The following is a 13,628-nucleotide window of genomic DNA, read 5'->3' on the forward strand; positions in this document are numbered from 1 at the left end:
TTAATGACCATGAAATTATAGAGAGGTTTTTCTTTGCACCAAGACCTAGCAACCTTCTGACTGGTGTACTGATGTCAGTGAGGCCTGGTCTGGGAATGCAGATGGGTCAGCACATGTCCCACTACAGTCAGAAAAGCACCACAGAAACTGTGAAGGACAAGCCATGCCACTGTCCTTACAAAGGAGAACAGTTGAGAGACAGAACAGAAACTCAGCTGTGTAATTCCGAAGGTCAGTTTCTCAAGTCATCTAGCAGAAAAAGTTACATGGACTGCCAAGTACCTACTTCAATTAGTTCCTATAAATAAAATATCTGAATGGTTGCATAGTTTTAAAAAGTGTACACGGGGCACCTGGGTGGCTCAGGTCATGATCTCAAGGTCACGAGGTCAAACCCGCATGGGGCTGTGCACTCTGTGGGGAGCCTACTTGACATTCTCTCTCTCCCTCTCCCTTTGCCCCTACTCTCCTGCTCACACTCTAAAATAAAATAAAAAGTGTACACACAGCTTTGAGTTGCTCAGGGCTGCCTATCTTCTAAAAATGAAGCCTGTCTCTATCACTGAGTTATGAAAACTACATATTAAGTTGATAAGGATATACTTTACTAGAAATACATGATAAAATTGAACCCTCTTGTCTGGTGACAGAAGCCAAATGTTTTATTAACAACCCATGCTAGTAGACAGCAAATGACAAAAAAGTGGATAAACGTATGTCTCAGTTCTACCATGAACTGTTCTACTATTTTCTCTACTATCATCAGAAATCAGATTTTGTATCTTCTGAACGTCCCCAGAAGTGTCTTCTTTCTTCTATAGTGTAAACAAATTAACTGAGGTCTTTCTTTTACAGATCCCCTATGTTCATGATTGTTCATCTCCTGCCAGAAGGTTGATGAAGCAGGAGGCAAACATGGACAAACAGGAGGCAAACCCAAAGGAATGTAGGAGAAATTTGGAGGTGTAATTAAAAGAATTACATGTCTGGCTTCCCATGCCTTTAATTTAGGAAGTCAGTGGCTTCATCATGTACTTCACAGCATGAGTAATACACAGAACGTCTGTGTGGGAGCCACAGTTCAGAGGACCCTGCCACCCAGACTGAGGCCAAGTGGCACTCTCTTCACTTGATCGAAATACTTAAGTGATTCCAACAACTGACTACTGATGGTAATCTTAGCTAGACATTTCTGCCGTTGGGATCTTTCTACTAACTTCTTCAAATGGCCGCCAAGCTGCCATTTAAGCATTTTAAAAAAATATTTTAAATTTAAATATTTTAATTTAAAATATTTTAAAATTTAATTTAAACTAATTTAAAATTTAAAATATTTTAAAATATTTAATGTTAAATATTTTAAATTTTTTTTAAAAATATTTATTTATTTGTCAGAGAGAAGGAGAGAGAGAGAGTACACACAAGCAGGCAGAGAGGCAGGCAGAGGCGGAGAGAGAAGCAGGATCCCTGCCGAGCAAGGAGCCCATGCGGGACTCGATCCCAGGACTCTGGGATCATGACCTGAGCCGAAGGCAGCGGCTTAACCCACTGAGCCACACAGGCGTCCCCTATTTAAGCATTTTTAAATATTGCCAACTCATTTCCTAGATGAGGGGCCAAGAAAGGGTTCCATGCATGTAATGGGTCATGCCAGCTGGACTGGGGTTGAAGTTCACACTCATCATTCCTGTTTCTGGATATCAGGCTCCAGGACAGGCCAGATGACCGTGGTTGAACCACTAGATTATTGTCTCCTTTTCCAGATGGTCTCATGAGTTTTTCAGTTGATCCAGCCAACCAGCTGTTGCCTGAACAGGGCTGTGAGTATAAAGGCCTTTCAGACTGTCATGCCGGTCTAGCCCTATCAGGTTAGCAGGTCACCAGGATTAGTGGCCTTCTTGCCAGGCCTTTGTGGAGTCAGTAGATAAACCCATAGGAACACCTAGGATTAGGGGTAATACTATGTTACTCCACATAATACTATACTATTTGGTAACAGTGGATAGCTAATTTGGGGCCGTTTTGTTTTTAAAATTGGAAAATATGTTTATCAACAGCAACCCAAAGCTATTCCTTTATTTCTGATAGCTTCTTCAGTGACCTAGATGATAATGTCCTCTTTTTCCCAGGTCTTCAGTTCAATTTCTTTATCATCATTCTACTCCTAACTCTCTCAAAGTCAAATGTTTGAGTATAACTTTTAGGCCACTCAATTTGCTGATTCACGTATGTGTGTGTTTAACATCGACTAAATGTTTGCTAAGTGCCAGACCATGTGTTAAGAATTAAGACACACAGACCTGTACCCCTGGGGATAAATATATATGTTTATAAAAAATAAAAAAATTAATTAAAAAAAAAAAAGAATTAAGACACACAAATGCATACTCATTTTAAGAAGAATTCAAAAAATGAGAAATATATAAGATAAAATGTGAAAGTGCCCTTTATCTTTTTTGAATTTACTCTCTCTTTAGAGATAATTACTGTTAACTGTATTTTCCATATCTTCAAAAAAAATCCACAGATATGTACATACACATGCATATAGTCTACGCATCACATTCTAAGCATGTGCCCATGGAAGTATTGGAGTATATGTGTGTTCATGAACAATTTTAGATATGGTATTCATGAACTTAAAATGTACGTATTATTAAAAATAATAATAAATGTTCTTTTAAAATTCCCACTCTGATCTTTTTGTTTATACAAATTTCTCAGAGTCTGCAGAAAGAAGACACCATTGGACTCACAGCCAACAAGCCCAGAGACCTTTGCTCTGTGAATATTCTTTTCACTCACTGATTCAAAAAATACTTATTGGGCCTAGACCATCTTCCAAACACTGTGCCAACCAGGAGTACGAAAATGAAGGTGTAGCCTTTCCCTCAAATCCAGAATACACAGAATTAAAATGAACATATGTACTATTTTTCCAAGTAAAGTTCTTATTTTTTAAGAAAATAACCCCAAAAATCCTCCCTTGGGCTATAAATAGTTATTCTTTAATTGTACCGCCAGGTGTTATAATGATAGTTGTTCAAATATTAGCCTTCCCAGGTAACAAGACATGGCAACTGATTAGTAGTGCTTGTCTCCCCAAAAGAGCCTTAAGAAGTATGCAGGAGCACTGGGGGTTATACCTAAACAATGACTAATGGAACCCTACGTCAGAAACTAATGATGTACTGTACAGTGACTAGCATAACATAATAAAAAAATAAATTAAAAAAAAGTAACGTTTTAGGTATGAGAAGTTTGAGAAACTTTGGGCAGATTTCATATCATACTGGTCACACATGCATAGGGCTGGCCTGATAGTAGGGATAGTTTAGGAGCACTCTGTTTTTCCCTTGCTTATAACTGAGGTTGGCCCAGTCGGAATGTGTTGATGTGGTCCCTGATTCGGGGATCAGGAAAGAAGTGACCTAGAGACCCATCTCTCCTCCCTAGGAGACAATGATGCAGGTTGAGAGAGCCAAAGAGTTCATCTGATTTCTTGCTCCTCTTTCCAGATGGGAAGGAAAAGACAGTGATTTGGGGATGTGCTACAGATGGACTTTTATAGTTGCCACTGAACTCAGTTTTAAGAACAACATCTTCTAGTGAGAGAAAAAAATTACACAACAAATGTCCCTGATCATTTTTCTATGTAGAGGGAAAGCCTAGTTATAAATCACATCCAGTACTTAAATCATGGCATGACCCACGAATGACCTTCTGCCTTCTCAGTCCAGCCAGCCTGGTGACTCCCCCTGACCACTGTGACCATGGCAGCTGGATTACAGCAGGGATGGAGGCTGCAGTGGGACTTACGTAACCCACAGGCCTGTCTCTGCCCCGGCCCTTTGCTCACATTAACACGAAGCAGTATATAATTTAGAAAGGGGGAAATGCGATCATAGCTTTTGCCCCCACACTGCTATGAAATTCCAGGCTTTTATGTGCAGGAAGCTCCTTGTTGATCTTGGCATCCCCATGGGTTAAAAATCTTGTTTAAATGTTGCAGCCTTAGAATAGTCTTTGAGGTTTTTCTATGTTGTTTTATAAAAGGCTTCTGCCTGATTATTTACAGATGCTTTCTCTGAGAAAGCTGAAAATAGTCTCACTATGAATACTAAAATTTGGACCCAGGCTTCCCTTACATTTTTATGGTGAACAGTCGAGCCCAAAGATTGGGCTGCTCACTTGGCTTTTAAATGGGTTTCTGTCAGTGTCTCTGCCATGGAGGTGTCTGTTGACTTGACCTCAGTCTGTCAATGGAGTCATCATCAATGTACTCATGTGACAAATAATTGCTGAGCCCTACTACGTGTCAGGTCTTATGCCAGGGCCCGAGGGCAAACGGAGGAGAACCAAGGCTCTGGCTTTGAGGAGCTCACTCTAAGGAGAGGAAGGAAGTATGAGAAATGCTGTCACAAATGTTGGGGTCCTCTCACAGGGGACAGGGAAGTGCAGGTAAACAGGGAGGCCTGCTCAGTTACTCAATCGCTTTCCCACCTTCACTTGGCTCCGTTAGTTGTAATAAACTAGGTAGGATCAGGAGTGGTGTTCTTCTCTCTGGTTTTCCCTTCATCAGATTTGAATCAAGCCTCTGCCTCTGGGAGGACCTGATCCATAATATTTCATACTAAGAGAGACCCATTCTTGTTCTTCAAGATGTCTGGAGAAGAACTTGGTAGAATCTTCGTAAATGTGTCCACAGCATTCCCAAGCATAGGCAGACGGCACTTCAGTCTCCATAACCATAACCCTTGAGCTCTCACTGAAGTTACTCTCTTCTGCACCAGGCATGCTGGAAAGCCTGGTATCTGTCCATACTTAGAGTCATGCCATGACCGGCTCCTTTGCAGGCTAAGCAGTCCTGCCCACCCACCCCATCCCCCGCTCCAGGCTCGCTCACCTCCTTTCAATGTGTTCAGTGTCAGGTCCTGGACTCACTCCAAACCCTCCTTATCCCTTCTCAGTTACAAAACCCAGAACTGGGCCAGGAAAGGAGTGTGCCGGGCCAAAGACTTTCCTTCCCAATTCCCACAAATTCCTGAGAGTCTCTACAGGCTGGTTAAATGAATCTCTTTTTACAGGATAACCAGGGGAGACTCTGGGATGACAACACTAGGGGAAGAGGTTGAGGAGAGTAAAATATCGCCCTTACAGGTTTAATTAGGGACACATGGCCTCCATGTTCTTCAACATTACCGCTCCTGGCACCATGAACTTCTCTCTGGAGTCATCAGGACATGTGGGTGAATATTGGAGAAGTGCTTTTGGATCAACAGGAGTGCCATAAATCACCATTACTGAGTTAAAGACTTCTCCATGTGATTTACAACTTGCAGTAATAACGACCTGGTGAGTTTAAGAACTCACCACTCCATCTCTTATAGACTCTTCTTAAAGAAAAATGAACCAATCTAAGCTGAGAACAATCATATAATCACATCCCATCTTGACATGGCATTTTTTATTTTCTAAAGTATTTTCCCACAAAGAACCTCACCTAATTCTCACAATAACCTTGTGCAATGAATCTTAAATGCACTAACTTATAGCTAAGGAAAGAGAGGCATGGAAGTTCTCAGTGGCTCACTCAAGATGACACAGAAAGTAGCAAGGTAGGACTGAAAATGGAGGTTGGCCTCACCAATCTCTTTAATTCTAACCACTATTTGCAAAATATACCACAGCTTATATGGCAAGTTTTCATATCCATTATCTTACTGGTCCTCAAAATATTCCTAGGATGCAAATAAGGAACCAGCAATAACAAAACCTGTGTAGAAGATGATTGTGAAGAAGCTTCAAATGGATCCGAATGACTAACGGATGATATCAGCAGAAAACTGGGCATTGCCTACTGCAGCCTTCCAGATTACCTGAACCTATGAGGTCTTTGCACATTTCGTGGTCTTTGGGCTACTTTACAACTTGTAAGTTGCAGATGACTGAGAGGAATGTATGTCATTCTTACCCACAGACATGCACATGAATTCTGTCCACTGAAAGTGCAATTGATTTTCCTCTCTCTTTAGAAGAACCCAATCTTGCATCTACTAACCCAATCCTAATCGCCTACATACGCACCTGCCCTTTGGGTTCTCCTTTGCCCCGGCTGTAAGATTACTGTTCTTTCATTAAAGAATGAGTTAAATAAATCCTTGACACATTGGGCGCCTGGGTGGCTCAGTGGATTAAACCTCTGCCTTCAACTCAGGTCATGATCTCAGGGTCCTGGGATCAAGCCCCACATTGGGCTCTCTGCTCAGCAGGGAGCCTGCTTCCTTCTCTCTCTTCCTGCCTCTCTGACTACTTGTGATCTCTCTCTCTGTCAAATAAATAAATAAAATCTTTAAAAAAAAAATCCTTGACACCTGTTCATTTGACATGTATAACATATAAGAGTCATGATTTTCTGTTTTAAAATAATCATCCTTTAACAACAGCTAACATTTCTTGAGCACGTACTAGAAGCCCTTACTAAGGTCTTTACATACATTTAATTCTCACAACCATCACAAGGCAGGCACTCATTACCTCTGTTCTCTAGATGAGAAAGTAGAGGTTTAGAGAAATTTGATAACTGGCACAAGGTCCCACAGTCACTAGAGAGGGAATCACTTGTGTCTGAGGCCACTGCTGTTGATATTTCCTTGGGGTCTGCAATATCTGGAATGAAATAATTAGGGCAGCCATGTGACCCTGACAGAGGTGGGCACGTGAGGGCCTCTGGAGCAGTTGTGGGAGGCAGTCTGCAGTTCGTGCACCCTGAAGTTAAAATCATTCTCATCTTGGATGTTGACCAACATCCTACGGATAGATGATTTGGGATGTACTCCATTGCTTCTCGGCCTTTTGGCTAAGATCAAGTGGGATGTACTCCATGTTATCTGTCTCCCACACAGCATGAGCGGGGGGAAGAGAGTGTCCTGGATACAGCACTGGCCCCACAGTGAGAAGGGGTGCATTCTTGCCTTAGCTCAACTACTGAAAAACAGGGTTATCCCAGACAAGACACTTAACTTTTCTGGTTAGTCTGAGTTGATGAAGATCAGATGGAGAGACAAGAAGGACATATTCAGCTATGCCCGCAATGCTAACAAAGACAATGTACACAGAGCAACGTATATGGGTCCCTGCCCTTTCTGTCGCTGAATGTGGGCCTCTGAGGAGGGGGAAAGTCCTCATTTGAAGCAGCAAGAATTACAGGTCACCCAATATATACAGGTGGAAGAGTTCTACATCTTGCCCCTGTGGACAGGGCTGTCCTTGGGTGACCGCCATAGGCTGATCCTTTTAGAGGTTTCTTTAGTGAATCCCTGGGGAGTGACTCTGGGAGGCGGTGCTCTTGGAAGAAAGTGAAATTCTGTGTCTGGACTAAAAAGATGGAGGCTTATCTGTGTAATTACCAACCTCTAGAGGAAAAAGAACTTTCCTTATTCATACCTTTGAATTTGCCCAATCATTGGCACAGCTCATAACTAACCCTCAAATGCACACTGAATATAACTGAAAGCAAGTCCATTAACTAGTTAAATAATTTATGCAACAAACATTTATTGGACATCTTATCACATGCTTGGCATTATCCCAAATAAGGAGAGGCCAAGCCTATCCCACCATATTCCTGTGCAGGTGGGATGTGCTCTCTGGATTCCACTCTCCCCTCTGGCTGTCTTTGGGGAGGTATTCTTTACCCCCTTCAAAGTTGCCTTTGGTGTTAAATTATCATCTTTTATAAAATGCACAATTCTGGGTGCATGGATGACTCAGTCAGTTAAGCATCTGCCTTTAGCTCAGGTCGTGATCCTGGGTCCTGGGATCAAGTCCTGCAATGGTCTCCCAGGGAGCTTGCTTCTCCTTCTGCCTCTGCCTTCCTTTCTTTGTCTTTCAAGAACAAATAAATAAAATCTTATAAAAAATGCACAGTTCTACACAAACTGTTATTTGCCCTCATGGAATTCCTGCTTAATGACATTTTCCCAATAAATATTGACTAAATGTTTGCCATGGGTTATGCCTTGTTCTATGTGTTGGATTAAAACAGAGAAACAGGGGTGCCTGGGTGGCTCAGTTGGTTAGGTGATGCCTTCAGCTCAGGTCATGATCCTGGAGTTGCAGGATCGAGTCCCACCTCAGGTTCCCTGCTCAGCGGGGAGTCTGCTTCTCCCTCTGGCCCTCTCCCCTCTCATGCTCTCTCACTTTCCTCAAGTAAATAAATAAAATTAAAAAAACAAAACAAAACAAAACAGAGAAACAGAGGAAGTCTTTGCTCCCATGGAGTTTATGTGCAATTTAGGATGAGACGGAGTGGTTAGAGGAGACAGATGAAACTCAACGAACCTTTTAAAAATACAACCAATTTGTAAAGAGAGAAGTAAAATTGTCTCTATTTGCAGATGCAATGATACCAAATATAGAAAACCCTAAGGACTACACCAAAAAATGGTTATAAATAATCAACAACTTGAGTAGTTGCAGGATACAAAAATCAATATATAAAAATCAGCGACATTTCTATGCATTAACAATGAACTATCAGGAAAAAAATTAAGAAAACAATCCCACTTAAAAAAATAAATATTAAATTTATTAAATTTATTAAAAATTTACTTAAATTTATTAAATTTATTAAAAAAATAAATAAAACAACCTAGGAATAAATCGAACCAAGGAGATGAAAGAGCTGTACACTGAAAACTATAAGACATTAATGAAAAACTGAAGATGACACCAATATATGAAAAGATGTTCTGTGTTCATGGATTTAAAGAATGTTAAAATGTCCACACTACCAAAGCAATCTACAAAGTCAATGCAATCCCCATCAAAGTTCCAATGGAATTTTCACAGAAATGGAGGAAGCAATACTAAAATCTGTATGGAGCCACAAAGATCCTGAAGAGCCAGAGCAATCTTGAGAAAGAAGAACAAAGCTGGAGGCACCATGCCCCCCAATTTCAAACTATGTTATGAAGCCACAGTAATCAAAATTGTATGGTATTGGCATAAAAACAGCCACACTGATCAGTGGAACAGAATAGACAGCCTAGAAACAGACCCACGATCATATGGTCAACTTATGACAAAGGACAATAATAGTGTCTTCAATAAATGGCATTGGCAAAACCTGGACAGCCACATGCAAAAGAATGAAACCCTATCTTACACCACATACAAAAATAAACTCAAAATGGATTAAAGATTTGCATATAAGACCTGAAATCACAAGACCCCTAGAAGAAAACATAAGATGTAAGCTCATTGACATTGGTCTTAGCAATGATATTTTAGATTTGACACCAGAAGCAAAGGCAAGGAAAGTAAAAATGAAGAAGCAGGACTACATAAAACTAAAAAACTCCTGCACAGCAAAGGAAATCATTGACAAAATGAAAAGGAAACTACAAAATGGGGGAAAATATTTTTAATTGGGATGGGTTTTTTTTTAATTGAATTGGATGAGTTTCTTGTGTATTTTGGATATTAGTCCTTTACTGGATATGAGGTTTGCAAACTTTATACCAGGAAACTTTAAAAATTAGAACTCTTGAATTTCAGAAATAAAATCTTAAAAAACCTAAGCAATACATATTTATACATTTTATCTCTCTCCAGATCAAGTTAAATGATGGCAAAAAAGGTTGATTTTCATATGATTCTATGGTATCTCCCATTTTCAAAGAAAACAGAAATCAGAACTTTTTATTAAAAATAGTGCTTCAAAACAGTTTACTTCAAGTTACTCAGTGAGTAACTGACCAAATGGTCAGAACACATGCCATGATTGCTAACTAATCTCTTTTTTTTTTAAATCTTGCTTTTTTTAAAATTTTTTATTTTTTATAAACATATATTTTTATCCCCAGGGGTACAGGTCTGTGAATCGCCAGGTTTACACACTTCACAGCACTCACCAAAGCACATACCCTCCCCAATGTCCATAACCCCACCCCCCTTCTCCAAATCCCCCCTCCTCCCAGCAACCCTCAGTTTGTTTTTTGTGAGATTAAGAGTCACTTATGCTAACTAATCTCTTATTATGGCTAAAAAAGTGACTGATTAGAAATTAAATCCAGGGGAGCCTGGGTGGCTCAGTGGGTTAAGCCTCTCCCTTCAGTTCAGGTCATGATCTCAGGGTCCTGGGATCAGGTCCCGCATCAGGCTCTCTGCTCAGCAAGGAGCCTGCTTCCCCTCTTCTCTCTCTCTGCCTGCCTCTCTGCCTACTTGTGATCTCTGTTTGTCAAATAAATAAATTAAATTTAAAAAAAAAAAAGAAATTAAATCCAATTGATACATACAGCCATATGTCTGCTGGAGCTCATTTGAAAGGAATTACTTTAAATAAAGTATTATTTCCCAAATGAATCAGCATTGCATTTAATTAGGTAACTAAAGGCTCTATCTTTTTTTGAGACTTAAATTAAAAATTATAAGCCAATATAATTTGGAACAATAGTAATTAAAACACTAAACTATATAAAAACATAATGGCTTTCCGTTAAGATTTCATTAACTTAAGTGTTTTTCTCCCTTTGGATTAAATTACATCAGGCCAAAATGAACTTGCCCCCAAGCAAATTTTCTAAGGAACGAATATAACATTTACTAGGAAACACAAACACAGTAAAGAATTTTTTTAAAGATATTTTTTAACCAGATGGAAGGCTTTTATTTTAAAAATGTAAAAGGTTATAAAAGCCTCCTTTTGGGGGGGGCAATCATAATGTTTTTAACAGGCCAAAGTGAATATTCTTAACATACAAGTTTAACTTTTAATTCTTTAAAATGCAGTGGGGAGTGATTTTTCCTTAACAGTAAGAAGGAAAATCCCTCTGAGATCGTGAAGCTGTAGAATTTGAGACTAAAAATTTGCTAACATCAAGACACAGTTAACCATCTCTTTGTGTGTTTGTGCTTTCTTAATGAAAGCATTTTGTCTCCCCACTAGTAAGGATGCAGATTTCAAAGTAGCTAAACTACTGTTAGACCAATGTGTACCACACCAGACAACCTCTATACTTGGCTGATTTGATTGTGAACAACACAAGCGAACAAAGCTATGTTCTTACGTGATTCATTACTAACACAGGCTAGCTGAGAATCTGCACCAGAGAGAAAGGGAAGGTAGGACTGTGATGGTTGAGGTCAATTTGAGCATCTAATTCCAATCTATGTGAATAATGAAATCACAGTGAACAACCAAGCCAGGAGAAGCCCTACAATCTGTGCGAGATCCCCTACCACCCCCATCTGTCTCATCTAGCACCCTTTACTTGTTATTTATTTATTTATTTATTTATTTTTGGTGAGATGATTTTTACCTACATTCCATAGACAAGGCATGCTTATAAATGTATAAAAAGTTTTACATGTATAAATAAACTTATAAATTCATAAAGGTCTGTTTAAACTAGAAGTTTCATTCCAGTAAAAGAATTATAAACTATGCAAATCTTTTATTTAAAATGATGCGAGGGGCGCCTGGCTGGCTCATGAGGTAGAGCATGTAACTCCTGAACATAGAGTCTTGAGTTCAGGCCCCACATTGGGCGTGGAGCCTACTTTTTAAAAAAATGAGGTGATAAATTATAATTAATGTGTAAGTAAAATAATGGCACTAAGTTCAGATATGAAAATTCTCCAAGTTCCTGAGTGTGAATAGTATCAAACCTTTCCTTTCTATTGATGCTTCTGGCTGGGAATGGAAGGAGCGATGGAGGCTTGAAGTAATTGAAAAATTCTTCACCTGGTTTCTTGTGACGATGTGTGGAGGGCGACATCATTTTCTCTAGAGTCTCAAGGTAAAATGTCTCTGATTTGAAATGAGAACTGATCTGCTGCTCGGCTAACCATGGCTCGAATACTGCCAAAAAGCTTTGATGGAAGATTTGCCATCAAATGGCACTTCTTGCCATCTGAGGTTTTGAAAAGAGCCCAAGATTGGGAACTTTGACATCAGCCCAAACTATCCATGTCTGTTTCATGTTCTCGCTGGTGAGTTTGGTTGTTCCTCCTTTGCCAAGGATCCTTCCTATTGCCCTGGACACAGGGTCTCCCTTTACGGGCTTCACATCTGTAATTTTAAAAGACTCTAGAAAGAAGTCATTCAGTGAGCGCCAGTGCCTCCTCCACAGGAAACCCCAAGAAGAAAGGCTTTCACAAATGAGTTGCTTCTGTCAGAGTCCGAATATCCTTGGTTTCTTTACAGGTCCTGATTTCTACATTCCTTGATTTCAAGGTAAAGCGTATCTGAAGTCCCAAATGTTCTACAATGGGAGTAACTCTCTTCATACAGTTCTCTTTTATTTATTTATTTTTTAAGATTTTATTTATTTATTTGACAGAGAGAGATCACAAGTAGGCAGAGAGGCAGGCAGAGAGAGGGAAGCAGGCTCCCTGCTGAGCAGAGAGCCAGATGTGGGACTTGATCCCAGGATCCTGAGATCATGACCTGAGCTGAAGGCAGCAGCTTAACCCACTGAGCCACCCAGGCGCCCTTCAGTTGTCATTTAATGGCATGCGGCTGCTGGCTGGAACTGGGATTTTCCCTGTTTCTTCTTGCTCACCCAGGAATTCAGGGCCATGGGAGCGTGGCAAAAAGGGCTTCACAGGCCAGGCCTTCGCCGTGCCCACACAGACCATGTCCCTATGTCCCCTGGCCCCAGACAGCCTACCTTTTTCCCTGCTGGGTGAGCTGGGTGAAGCCATCCTCAGCCTGCTGCTCTGTGCTTCCATCCCCAGGAATGTACAGCCCACAAGTGCTTCTGGCCCTTATTGTTCTTACTTTAATTCACAGTTCTTATCACTGCCTGGCATTACAGGTTTATTGTTTGTTCATTTGTTTTCTGTCTCTCCCAGTAGAATGTGAACTGCCTCAGGGTTGGCTGTTGTTTGCTCACTGCTGCATCCCCAGCTCCTAGAACAGGGCCTGGCACAAGGCAGATGCTCAATAAATAAATCCTTTAGAGAATTACAGACTCTGGACCTAGATAACTCTGCTTATTAATTATCTCTATTTTGAAAACTTCTATTTTTCCAGAGCTCTTTCCTAATTACTAATTATTTATTAATAAATATATTGTTTATAGCACATTTGAAAGATAATGTTCCTTTTTCAATTATATGTTACATTTGAAACTTACAATGAGTGGAAAATCTCTTAGGTTTTATTTGTACAGAGAAAACTACTAAGAATATGAGTGTGAATAGATTAAGCTAAGTTTATTAGTCCAAGTAAGCATATAAAAAGTAGAAACTTAAAGATTTTTTTAAAGTTAAATTCAAAACTTCTTTAAATTAAAAAGATTTTTAATAGCTGACTTAAAATTATTTTGAACCTACCTCCATATCACCACGGAAAACGATTATCATACACAAATCCAACTAAAGAACTGAATACTCTAAAAGAGAGGGAAAACTTTTACTGCATAGTCAGTCATGTGGAAGAATGTTTTTAGGACTCCAAATGGAGAACGAGTAATAAAACTAGTGTTCCCGGCAAAACAAATATGCTTTCTTAACCCAAAGGACCCAAATTTTAAAAATATAGAATGATCCCTTGATGATACCCTTCATCATCTTTGCACATTAATGGTTATCCACTTTGTACTTAAGAGGGTAGCAAA

General features: G+C 39.8%; 1 protein-coding gene and 1 pseudogene across 1 annotated transcript in view; both read right to left on the reverse strand.

Moving 5' to 3' along the window:
• COLEC12 (collectin subfamily member 12) overlaps positions 1-13,628 on the reverse strand; it is a 190,837-nt gene that overhangs the window by 105,762 nt on the left and 71,447 nt on the right. The gene's annotated exons all lie outside the window — the stretch shown is intronic.
• LOC116571804 lies at positions 11,557-12,348 on the reverse strand (annotated as a pseudogene).

This window comes from Mustela erminea, chromosome 13 (assembly GCF_009829155.1).
Source record: "Mustela erminea isolate mMusErm1 chromosome 13, mMusErm1.Pri, whole genome shotgun sequence".
Lineage (NCBI taxonomy): Eukaryota > Metazoa > Chordata > Mammalia > Carnivora > Mustelidae > Mustela > Mustela erminea.